Here is a 12,458-nt window from a genome sequence, read left to right on the forward strand (position 1 = left end):
GAGCTATATATATATATATATATATATATATATATATATAATACAAGATTAAAATTAATCTTCAACACTTAATAATTTAAATGTTTTGAATTATTAATTACACTGTTAAATGTAATCCTTATCAATACTCAAGTTGAAAATCAAATTTCCTACTGCACATTGTAATATTGTGATGCCTAAATTCATGTGTAGCATTTAGGGTGGTTTCATTTTTCATTTTTTGTCAAAAAGGTATTTTAATATCCATTATTTTTTAGGCTTAAAATAATCATCAGCTTTGCATAAACAAAATGTAAATAAATATTTATGGTAGTTATATTTAATGTCATATAAAAGCAGAACATACAACAGCATGTTTTCATTTCTATAGTAAAGATTTTGTGTGTGTGTTAAACGGTTTGCTAGAGGTGTGTGTATGTGTGCTTATGAGTTAAATGTTCTGCTGCAGGTGTGTGTGTGTGTGTGTGTGTTAAACGGTCTGCTGCAGGTGTGTTTGTGTGTGTGTTAATCCCAGCAGTATCTCTGTCCCTCCCAGCCTGATGAGCAGAAGCTGACGGTGGAGTGTCAGGCTCATTGACTCTCTCGCTGCAGGACCCAGTGCTTTAATAGCCTCTGATGGCATGACACCAGATTCCAGACTCTGACCTCCCACAGGCAGCAGCACTCTCCACTGCAGTCATGCCCAGTGGGGGCCACGCGTATCACACGCACACAGAGCTCACTCAGACACCGCAAACTGCAGGGATCAGGGATGGCTGTCTTCATGAGGAGAGAAAGGTAAAGGGTGGGGACCAGTGCTGTAGCTTGTGTGTGGAAAGGTGTTTCTATGAGCTACTGTAGCACTGTGCTGGCCATAAGCATCTTGGCACTCAGCTTTATGGCTTTGCTATTAAATCACCATTCAAATATAGATTCAGTTATTTAATTCAGTCATAAAAGTATTCAAATATGAGTAATAAGGAATTTAATGTCACATTCAGATTGTAAAAAATTGAGGTTAAAGATTAACAGACAAAAACTCATCAACTGCAAATGGCAAAATTTACAGTAAGGACACGGAGAAAAAATCTGCAAGTGTGCAGGACAGAACTGGACCTTAATATGGAAATTCAAAAAAAAAGTCACGTTTCATGTGGTGTAAGGTTTTAATTAGTGAAATAATCAATCAAGCTGACCTACCCAAAACCTCAAAATTGTAATCAAACTAATTTAATGAAAACTTAAGAAACTATGAACTATTGAAAAATGTAGACCTCCCCCTTGCCTCTAACAAACTCAAATGTTAGCAGACCTTGAACAGGTCCACAAAATGGCAAGTTACCAAGCCATTAAATAAATTAAAGGAAGGCTTGTGGTGCATTCTAGAAATGGAACAAGAACACAAAGGCACTGAAAGAACCAGAAGAACATCTCTGCATAAATAAAAGTAAAACAAATAAAATTCTTAACAATTGTTGTCTTGTTTTCCAGTAAAAGAATCTAAACTTGCTTAAAACATTTGCCTCTTTTTTCTTGCTTTAGCATAAATCTATCAAAAATACTACTAATAATAACAACAACAACTATTTGCCAATTGGATTGGAAAAAAATAAACAGAAATCAAAATATATCCTCTCTGAAAAAAAGTCTGTAATATCTTATGCAATTCTACTTCTTAAGTAAATCTATATTTTTTTAGAAATGCTTGGATTGTTTTATTGGAAAAGAAGACAGAATATACTGTTTGTACTGAAAATGAAATACTAATGTAAATAAGTTTGAATGAACTAATAAAAAAACCTTCAAAATTTAAATAATAAAAAAAAACAGTTTAGAAACTTAAAACAGAAAAGATTATTTTCCTTGGGAAAAGGTTTGTGCTATGAGCAGAAAATACATCTGAGAGACAGGATAATGTTTATTCTCTCCTTAATGCTCTATTGTAATGAATGTAATTAGAGCTATTCCTTCCTTCCTTTTCCTTTTCTCCCCCCCCCATATAGTCTAATTTATTGTTTTCGGCAGTTGAATTCATATCGCTTTGGCAGTACTGTATTTTGATACTCCTGCCAATACTGCTTCTCTGAATTTGAAGGTAAGGGAGTAAGTGATTAAAAGAGAGGCATTGAAATGGAGAAGGTAGGGGGAGAAAATGATAAAAAAGGAAAAGCTAGGGAGCAGGAAGATAATAAATTCATTACAGAGGCGTTCAAACCTCCAGAGGTTTTCTAATGAACAATGCGCCATTTTGCACTATGACGTCAGCACTAAACAAATTTCAGCTCATTGTGAAATTGTTGAGCCAAACACAATCATCGATGGTTCTCTCACAAATTCATCGGACCACAGAGAAAGAGAGAAAGCAGCATACATGATGTTCTGTATATCTGACCAATGATCAGAACCGCATGGTTTTTCGGTCAAAAAAAGCTTGTAAAGACAAATTGTAGGAAATAATTGGTAGATTTGATTGTTTGCCAGAAGCATTCAGGTAGTGTTAGCAGTGAACCTTTAGCAAACCTTTGGCAAAAATGAGCAGTTTGCCACTTCTGCCAAACAGTTTTCCATAAAAGCTCATTTGCATGTGATTATGTGTGGCAGTGTTCATCAAATCTTTACCACAGGGGTTTGGCAGAACACTATAATTTTGTGTATGCAAGGTTGCACAAATTATACCGTTGAGATTTTAAAGAACAGTGAAGGAGAGACCTACAATACAAAGTACAAAAACCAGCTGAGCATTCTTTGAGATATGACTTTTACTGTTTATGGACTCAAAATAATAGTTCACCCAGAAATCATTTAATCAAGTCTTTCCAAATCTTTTTTGTCACACGTTCTTTGGTTGAATATAAAACAAGATATTTTGGAAAATGTTATAGTGGAATTACCAAAAAAACTAATATATATATATATATGTATATATATACATACATACAGTGTGTATATATATATACAGTGGGTACGGAAAGTATTCAGACCCCCTTCAATTTTTCACTCTTTGTTATATTGCAGTTATCTCCAGCGAAGTGGAAAATAAGATTAATTATGCTGATGTGCAATGTGGCGATTGAATATTACTATTCATATAGTGGAAAGAAATGAATTACAAGCAGATATATTCCCTGGGAAATACAGGCTGGATTTTTAAAAATGTATTTCTTGTTATTTTTTTTTATTTTTTATTTTTTTCAAACAAGCCTATACGATTATTCCTATCCTTACAATGGACCCTTTTCACAATTTATTTTGTGTTCTCATGTGCCCTGCAAAGCTACCTGAAAAACTATGCACAAGTGCACCTATAGGGCAAAGGCTGCTTTAAACGCAAAGGATGGTCACACCAAATGTTGATTTAATTTAGTTTATAGAAGTTAATTGATAAAGTAAATCGATGACATTATTTTTTGACAGCATCCTCATTTTACAGCACAACTTTTAACAGCACTGTAGCTTTGCAGGTACAGTAGGTTTCTTGAAGCATCTTGGAGATGTTGCCACAGTTCTTCTGGATTTAGTCTGTCTCAGTTTGTTCTGTTTCTTCATGTCATTCCAGACAGACTGGATGATGATCAGATCTATGTGTGGAGCCCTGGCTGTTGTCAGACTCCTTGTGCAAACAAAAATCTCACTGGATTATTACAATTAATGGTAAAATGAATGTTTGGAAATGTAAACTGAAATTTCCTACAGATACACTACAGCAAAAGATAGAAATAAATGACTTAAAACCATTTTTTAGCTGGTGAAAATACTAGCGTTTTGATCATTTTAGCCACCGCGGTATATATATATATATATATATATATATACACACATGTAAATACATGTAAATATTTTTGAAATATATACTGTATGCGTGTGTGTATTTATATATACATGATAAATATACACAATACACACACATATATAATGTAAACAAAAACTTTTATTTTGTGTGTTCCACTGATGAAAGAAAGTCATTTAGGTTTGGCACAACTTGAGGGTTAATAAATGACTTCACTGTGTTTTATTCTGGTTTAAGGAAGGTCAAAGAAGTGTTCACTGAGACGTTGTCTTTGGTCCCTTGAACTGAAGTGGCGTCCAGATACAGCTGCCTCAGCCGTCCCTCCCCCTCTGTCCAGCTCCTCAGCTCCTCATATCAGCTCTGTAAATCACACAGATGAGACAGCTGCAGGTGTCCTGATTAAAACATCACTTTCATCTGTCCAGTCTGTTCATTCCAGGCATGTACAGATGCTTCTAGTTCTGGAGGAAGAGGAGACAGAGCTGTCTGTAATAATGACAACTTTCACATGCTGTTAGATTGTATAGGGTGGTAAACCATTTTGCATCTTTAAAATGCGTTCAAATCCACATTTTCTGCATAAAAGCATGTTTCAAAGGAAAACCTGACATTTGGGTGAAGATGTAACACATATTCACTCTTGGTCAGTACCTATTTGTTTGATTTGCATCCTCTTTTTGATTTTCGCTTAGTATTTTCTTCATTCTGTCCAGATGGTGTGATTAAGTTGTTGACACATGGGATGCATTTTGTAGTTCTTTCCCCTTTTTTTCCCTTTAGCTAATATTCAGTCATTTATTAACTTACAAATACAAGCTGGTGTGGCCACTATTGATATTTGATATTAATATTTGACTAGCAGCAAACTAGCTACTGTTACAAAAATGCAGCTACACTGAGGTTTGGGTTAGATGCAATAGTTACATTGTGTTATATGCATTTTTAATTATGCTCTTTACATTTTGCCCACAAGCTATTTGGTGTACACATAAGTGTGAATGAGAAATGAGGACAGACAGTCTGGGGGAGAAAGGGAGGCCTGTGAAAATGTGTGACGTGTCAATAGCAGCAAAAATTCTCTGTTGTAACAACTTGACTGACACCGAACAGGTGCACAACCAGAAGGAGGTGTCAGATTTGATTGACATTCTTGCACATGTGCGGCTGTTTCTTCAACAGTGGGCACTTTTGGCCTTGTGAACTTTTAGAAAATAAACCACACTTTTTACACTTTTTTTTTTACTGTTTGCTTTTTTACGAACAAGCAAATGTCATTTTCATCACGTCACAATGTGCGTCGTGTTTAATAGCATTCTGTACTGGAAATTACTTAATAATTTACACATCTCATTTCATGCTCTTCTTCACTGACAAGGCATTTGAAGGATGCATTTGTCGTTCAAAAGTTTGGGGTCGGTAAGATTTTTTGTTTGTGTTTTTGAAAGAAGTCTCTTATTCTCACAAAGACTGCATTTATTTGATCAAAAATACAGTAAAATCAGTATTTTTTTTAAGTGTTATTACAATTTTAAGTAACTGTTTTTTTTCCCTCAAGATTCTTTGATGTGTACAAAGTTCTAAAGAACAACATTTATATGAAATAGAACTCTTTTGTAACTTTGTAAATATCTTTACTGTCACTTTTGATCAATTTAATGTTGAATAAAAGTATTCAAGTATTCTTAAAAAAAGAAAAAATGCCCCTTTTTATACTTTACCTTTTAACTTTTGACCCATAATGTATACAGTTTGTTTAAAAACTGTTTGTAAAGACTGTTTTATTTTGACCTTCACATAACAAAAAGAAGTTGAAGTCTGTTAGTTTTATTAAAAAAATAGCCCTTGGAACATGAAAATTGCTACAACACAAATATATTAACATATTTGCAAACATATGTCTAGGCAATGTCTCTTCTGCTTCAATAATGATGTCAAGATTGATTATTATGTCGGGGGAATTTTCCATCAGATGTAAAACACAAGCATATGCTTATGGATGTGACTGACTCGTATATAAAGCAAGCATATAGAAGGAGGTAAACGGCAGACACATTTTGTGTGAGTATGTGTTCATCACAGGGGCTAGTTTTTAATGGATTGTATTTTAGCCATAAGCTGTAGTGTCTTTTTAATTCTCTCCTTTTCCTTTCAACATTTTCTTCTCCTCTACAGGGTTCATCCATTTATTTATTCCCCCTCCCACCACATCCATTTTCTTTCTTTTATGAAAAGAAAATATTTTCACACTCAACCATTTTACCGGTAAAAGCACACATACACCCGTTTACTCACACACACTTTACAAATTAAATCAATCTTACTCTTATCATTTATACATGCTCTAAAGGAACAAAGAATGTCTTTTGAATATTAAACCAAATGAGATCATTAATTCTCAGAAACATCTGTACACTCTAAAAATGCTGGGTTAAATACAACCCAGCGCTGGGTAAAATATGGACAAACTCAGCGATTGGGTTGTTTTGACCCAGCGGTTGGGTTACTGCCCAGAAGGTTGGGTTAAACATTTAACCCAACTGTTGGTTGAAAACAACCCAATTCTCTGGGTTTGTCCATATTTAACCCAGCGTTTTTTAGAGTGTATGTAATTATAGATCTCAGCCCTTAATGGAACATAAGAAACGCTACATAAGTGAGTGACATTACCCCCACCATAAAAATATGTCACCCAAACACAGTGTTTCATTAGAAAAACATAAAATTGAAATTCAAATATCTTTTAATCTGGTAGCAGGAGCAACTTTAAAGGTTGTGCATTAAAAATAAATGAACAGAAAATTGCATTTGTCCCCTAATGTTATTTTATGTACCGAATCCAAATATTTCAAGCAGGGTGATAAATGTTGAACTTTCTTGACAATAAAGGCAATAAAACCTGTTCAGCAGTCTTGTAGTGTAACATTGATGCAACATTACAGAGTACATATATATGAAACCCTTAGGGCAGCGCTTTTCAAATTGTGGAAGACTTCACTAGTTCTCACATCTTGTTCACTTTCACAAGTTCAGAAGTACAGTGTTGACGTTTGATGTCCAAAAGCAGTGTTTCTATTGTATTTTTATTTGTTTATTCATGGTTTCTTCTCCTCTGCTGCCTTCTCCTAATATGGGTGTTGAGGGATTCTTTTCTTTCTTTTTTTTTATTTTAAGATGAAATATTCTGGAGGTCGGCCGCCAAAGTTTTTTTTCTTTCTTTCAAAGTGTGGCGTCACCATAAAAAAGGTTGAGAAGCATTGCCGCTAGGGAGCCCTGGTTTAATTGCAGTGTCAGTTTCTGTGGTCCTTTCCTCTTTTCTTACCATAGAAGACGTTTGCAGATCAACTCAGGCCATGCAGTTTAGAGCTGCTTTACTTAAACCAATGCGCTTTGATAGGGAGTTCAAAAGGGGGAATCTAAGTTCTCTCTTTCATCGTCTATACTGGTTCCCTCTCTCTCTCAAGCCAGTTTATTATGTGTTTGTGTGTACCAGTAAGTATCGTGTGTTTGTTTGTTCATTGTGTGTAGTTGCATTTACCTCAGACATATAAGAAAGCACATTAGTTCATTCCCTTATTGTTCACAAGAAAAACAACCGTGAATACATAAATGGACAAACAAACAATCCAAATGAATAACTATAAATGGCCGAAGAGAGCATTAAATACCAAATTAAGGAGAAACGGATGCATCTACGATCTTTAACTTTCCTCAGAAGCAACGAAAACACAATATGTAACACTTTGGCTTTGTATTTATTAGCATTTGACTAATATATAACACATAAAATCCCTTATTCTGCAAACAAATCACAGGATTCAGAGCCCTGGGGCTATTCGGCGGTTCGGAGTGATTCGGCGGTTGTCTTCCGAGGAGAATAAAAGAATATTAATTAATTTTTGAGGCACAGGAAGCTCAATTGTGTTATGAGGTTTTGCATTTGTTAGCTTGCTTTTTAATGCGCGACGTGAGGATAATTAGATGGAACAGATGGAGGTCAGGTGACGTGTTCGGTAATTTAATTATTAATATCGTTTTTTATTTTGTGATCCCCACAAATGGCTAAGAACAGGTTGATCCGTGCCGGTGTCCTGACATTTTATCCTACTCATCAGATTGTCCCACCAGGGTTTACTGCACATGCGCACATCAATATTGCATCCTTTTTCTCATGCTGAACAACAATATTGAATGTATCTGCATTACTGTAAGTGTAGGTTTAGGGTTGGGGTAGGTGTAGGTGTAGACTTTAATAAAACACAATCTAATAGGTAGAAAATATTATTTATTGTTGGTTTTCTGTAGCTGTATCCCGTCTAGCTACAACCGCGGATATAACACATAATTACTGTATTTGCATTACTGTAAGGGTAGGTTTAGGGTTGTGGTAGGTGTAGACGTTAATAAACCATAATTTTACAGGTAGCATTTTTTGTTGTCGAATTGTACTACCCACTGTTTTAATGGGAGGTAGCAAAATCTGACAGGGTAGCACAAATCGACAGAACACCGGCATTTCTCATCTTGCGCAAGACACTATTAACATCTGATTAGAATTACGGCATTCTCCATCATCCTCTCGCTCTCCTTCTAACTCTTTCCTCTCTCGTAAGGGACCAGATGTAGCTTCTTTATTTCTCCCTTCCCATCATGCATTATGTATTTCATTATTGTGACAAACAACTCTCAGACGCTGGAGTACAGCCAAACATAATCGACACGTGGACATTAAATGGCTCTCATAAGCCTTCCTGTATCGATCTGCATAGTGACCAAGAGCAAGAGCAGGACTGGAGACACTCCGAACATAAAACTTCAACTCTTCTAGATGTACTTCCGTGGCAAGGTTCACCTCAGAAGAATACCATCCCAGGTCTAGCTGATAACAGAACAGTGACCCGTCCATTTAGTGTGTGATTTATTAATTGAGGTAAATGTCAAGTTTGCAATTACTTCACAATTCATCTGGAGGAGCTCAAAGGAATATATTAAAAATACATGACAATTAGACGGAAATGTGGCAGCTGTGAGAATGAGAGAGAGCGGGCATGTTTGTTTAGGGGATATTTGTGTGCTGTGGGGAAAAAGCCATGGCATTTCTAAGATTGGGTCACATTTATCAGGCGATTTGCTCAAACGCTGCTGTCAGCTTCTTGGTGTTCAGACTCCAGGATAATCTATTTTTTTGAGACGGCAGCTATACTTTCATAAAGATTTTTTTGGCTTTTTGTTAAGTGAATATAGTCAACTTCAAAACTGACAGTTCAAGGTGAAAGCTTTAATCGTTTGTTTCTAAATTAAGACTTGTTTGACATTTGGAAAAGGAGTTGAGGTTGAAATTTTGTTCATGACTCACCAGAACACAATGAATCCTCTGAAAGCAATCGATTTTGCTTTTCACACTCTTCGGCCTTAGTTTGTCCGTTGCTGGTATATTGTGTTTTCAACATTTCATTGAAAAGCCAATGCATCATAACGTTGGCTTGGAGCTGGACAATAGCCATCTTCCACTGCAGATTTTGGTCATACTTTATTTTAAGGTCCAGTTCTCACCATTAACTGACTTGCCTCAGTAAACGCCTAATTTGCTGCTTATTAATAGTTAGGACGGTAGTTGTTAAGTTTAGGTATTGGGTAGGTTTAGGGATGTAGAATATGGTCATGCACAATATGTGCTTTATAAGTGCGTTAATATGTTAATAATAGTATTATTGCTATTAAGCATGCTAATAAGCAACTAGTTAATAGTGAGAATTGGCCACCATACCCAGACTTTTTATTATTTTATTTTATTTTATTTTATTAGTTAGTATTGGTTTAGATTTTGTTGTGTTTAGCAATTTATTTACAAAATATGGGTCAGAGGACAACAGTGTTATGGGTGTATTTTTATATGTAAATGAAAATAGAAAACAGTCATTTTTATTGCAAAAATATTTCACGACATGACTATTTTTAGTGTATTTTTGATCAAATATACCTTTAGTTATTTTAAACTGTTTATTATTATTATTATTTTATTACATTGTAAAATGTAATTTATTTTCAATTCAAGTTTTCAATTCAAGTTTGTATAGCGCTTTTCACGATACAAATTGTTGCAAAACAACTTTACAGCAAATTAGGTTTCTACAATATTTAGTAGTAGCTTATCAGTGATGACTGTCAGTTAATATGTTAATATACATATGGCAGAAATGTACGGAAAAATAATATGATCAATTTATTCCTCTGATGGCAAAACAGCCAAGTCTTCAGTGTCACATGATCCTTCAGAAGTCATTCTAATATGCTGATTTGGTGCAGAAACATTTCTTATTATTATCAATAATATTGAAAATAGTTCTGCTCTGTGGCTGAAATTTTTTGTTGAGGAAATAGGGAAACTTTTTAGGATTCATTGATGAATAAAAAATTTCTAAAGAACAGCATTTCTTTGAATTTTTTTTTCAAATAAATTATTTTTTCTGTACATTTTCGCTTGGTATCTTTAAAATCAAGTATCCTGAAAAAGTTTTTTTTTTTTTCTTTTGGCTGAGATATATATATATAGGCTATGTGTGTGTGTAGTATATACGTGTGTATGAATGTGAGTGTGTGATTGCCTGGGCTTCTGTGGCAAGTAGAAAGAAAATTTATATTCCCTGCAAACGGTTAATTTGTTCACTGAAATTTGAGCATACCACCAAACTATTAAGCCAAAAATTGTTTGACTGCAAAATCATTAAGTCAAGTCAAGTCAAGTCAAGTCTGCTTTATTGTCAATTCTTCCACATGTACAGCACATACACACAGAGTGGAGACTCCGCAGTCTCCTCCCTGATGGCAGCAGACTAAAGAAGCTGTGTGTCGGGTGGGTGGGATCACCTGCAATGCAGAGGGCTTTGCGTGTGAGACGGGTGTTGTAAATGTCCTGGAGGGAGGGGAGAGAGGCACCAACGATCTTCTTGGTGATTAAGAATAAGATTATTAATGAATAATCTATTATTAGTGAATAAGATTATTCCTTTTGTACTTATGCAAACAGCTATTTTGCCATTACGCACAAACCAAATTGCTATTATGTAAATAACTGTGTGGAGATGGTGATAGGAATATTTCTGCTCATTTAGCTGATTCAGGAATTCCATCAGAGGAAATTAATGACAGAGATCCTGAGTGTATACTGGCAGAGAGATTGAGAGAGAACGTGAGGGGAGGAGGAGCGGAGGAGAGGTCTGATCAGCATTTACAAAATTTTATTGGAACTTAAAGGAACACGCCACTATTTTTGAAAATAGGCTACTTTTCCAACTCCCCTAGAGTTAAACATTTGAGTTTCACCGTTTTCTAATCCATTCAGCAGATCTCCGGGTCTGGCGGTAGCACTTTTAGCTGTAGCTTAGCATAGATCATTGAATCTGATTAGACCGTTAGCATCTAACTCAAAAATGACCAAAGAGTTTCTATATTTTTCCTATTTAAAACTTGACTCTTCTGTAGTTACATCGTGTACTAAGACCGACGGAAAATGAAAAGTTGCGATTTTCTAGGCCGATATGGCTAGGAACTATACAATGAGCAATGATATTACGCAGCGCCTGAAAATAGGCTTATTGGAAGTTACCTAGCTGGGGACTATTTTCAGGCGCTGCGTAATATCATTGCGCCTGCTGTACCCATGGTACGGCAGCAAAGTTCCTTTATTATTACGCTGGAATGAAAGTATAGTTTCTAGCCATATCGGCCTAGAAAATCGCAACTTTTCATTTTCCGTCGGTCTTAGTACACGATGTAACTACAGAAGAGTCAAGTTTTAAATAGGAAAAATATCGAAACTCTTTGGTCATTTTTGAGCAAGATGCTAACGGTCAGATTCAATGATCTATGCTAAGCTACAGCTAAAAGTGCTACCGCCAGACCCGGAGATCGGCTGAATGGATTCGAAAACGGTAAAACTCAACTGTTTAACTCTAGGGGAGTTGGAAAATGAGCCTATTTTCAAAAATAGTGGAGTGTTCCTTTAAAGCCAAACAGCTCAACGAGGCAACTTCACCAAGGTTAAACGAATAAAAGAGAACGAAATGAAGACAATAAAGAGGTAGCAGTGAAAAGTGTGATGGAGATACAAATCACCTGACTCAACACAGCTCTATAAATAAGATGAAACCCTCAGGTAAAACATTACAGATGCAGGAACCTGTGTGTGTGAGCACAAAAATACTTTCAGATGCATATTACAATAAAGCTTCAAAGGTACATCTGTTATTCTAGGTCTTACGGAAGTGCTGTTCGGAGTTCACCAGCATGTTAAAGGAACACAGTTCATCAAAAAAGTGGAAATTTGAATTTACTCACCCTAATTGTTTCCAAACCTGTATGAGTTTCTTTCTTCTGCTAAACAAAAAAGAAGATATTTTGAAGAATGTGGGTAAACAAACGATTGCATTCCCCCATTGACTTCCATAGTATGGAGAAAAAAGTCAGTGGGAACCAGAAACGATTTCAGATCGGTTCAAAGTAACGATTTATATATGTTCACTTTATAATCAAGGAGTTTTGAATGTAGATTTTCAATTGCATTAACTGCCTGGCACTTTCATCTCACTATACAGGTGCATCTCAATAAATTAGAATGCCATGGAAAAGTTCATTTATTTCAGTAATTCAACTCAAATTGTGAAACTCGTGTATTAAATAAATTCAATGCACACAG

General features: G+C 35.4%; 1 long non-coding RNA gene across 1 annotated transcript in view; it reads left to right on the plus strand.

Annotated features, from left to right (window-relative positions):
* LOC107659238 (uncharacterized) overlaps positions 1 to 4,101 on the plus strand; it is a 20,281-nt gene extending 16,180 nt beyond the window's left edge. The window contains exons 2-3 of the long non-coding RNA XR_001630888.1: positions 536 to 777; positions 4,004 to 4,101. This is a non-coding gene — a long non-coding RNA (uncharacterized LOC107659238). The remainder of the gene's footprint in view (positions 1 to 535; positions 778 to 4,003) is intronic.
* The last annotated feature ends 8,357 nt before the right edge of the window (positions 4,102 to 12,458 follow it).

Source organism: Sinocyclocheilus anshuiensis, unplaced genomic scaffold (genome assembly GCF_001515605.1).
Source record: "Sinocyclocheilus anshuiensis isolate Anshui unplaced genomic scaffold, SAMN03320099.WGS_v1.1 scaffold539, whole genome shotgun sequence".
NCBI classification, from domain to species: domain Eukaryota; kingdom Metazoa; phylum Chordata; class Actinopteri; order Cypriniformes; family Cyprinidae; genus Sinocyclocheilus; species Sinocyclocheilus anshuiensis.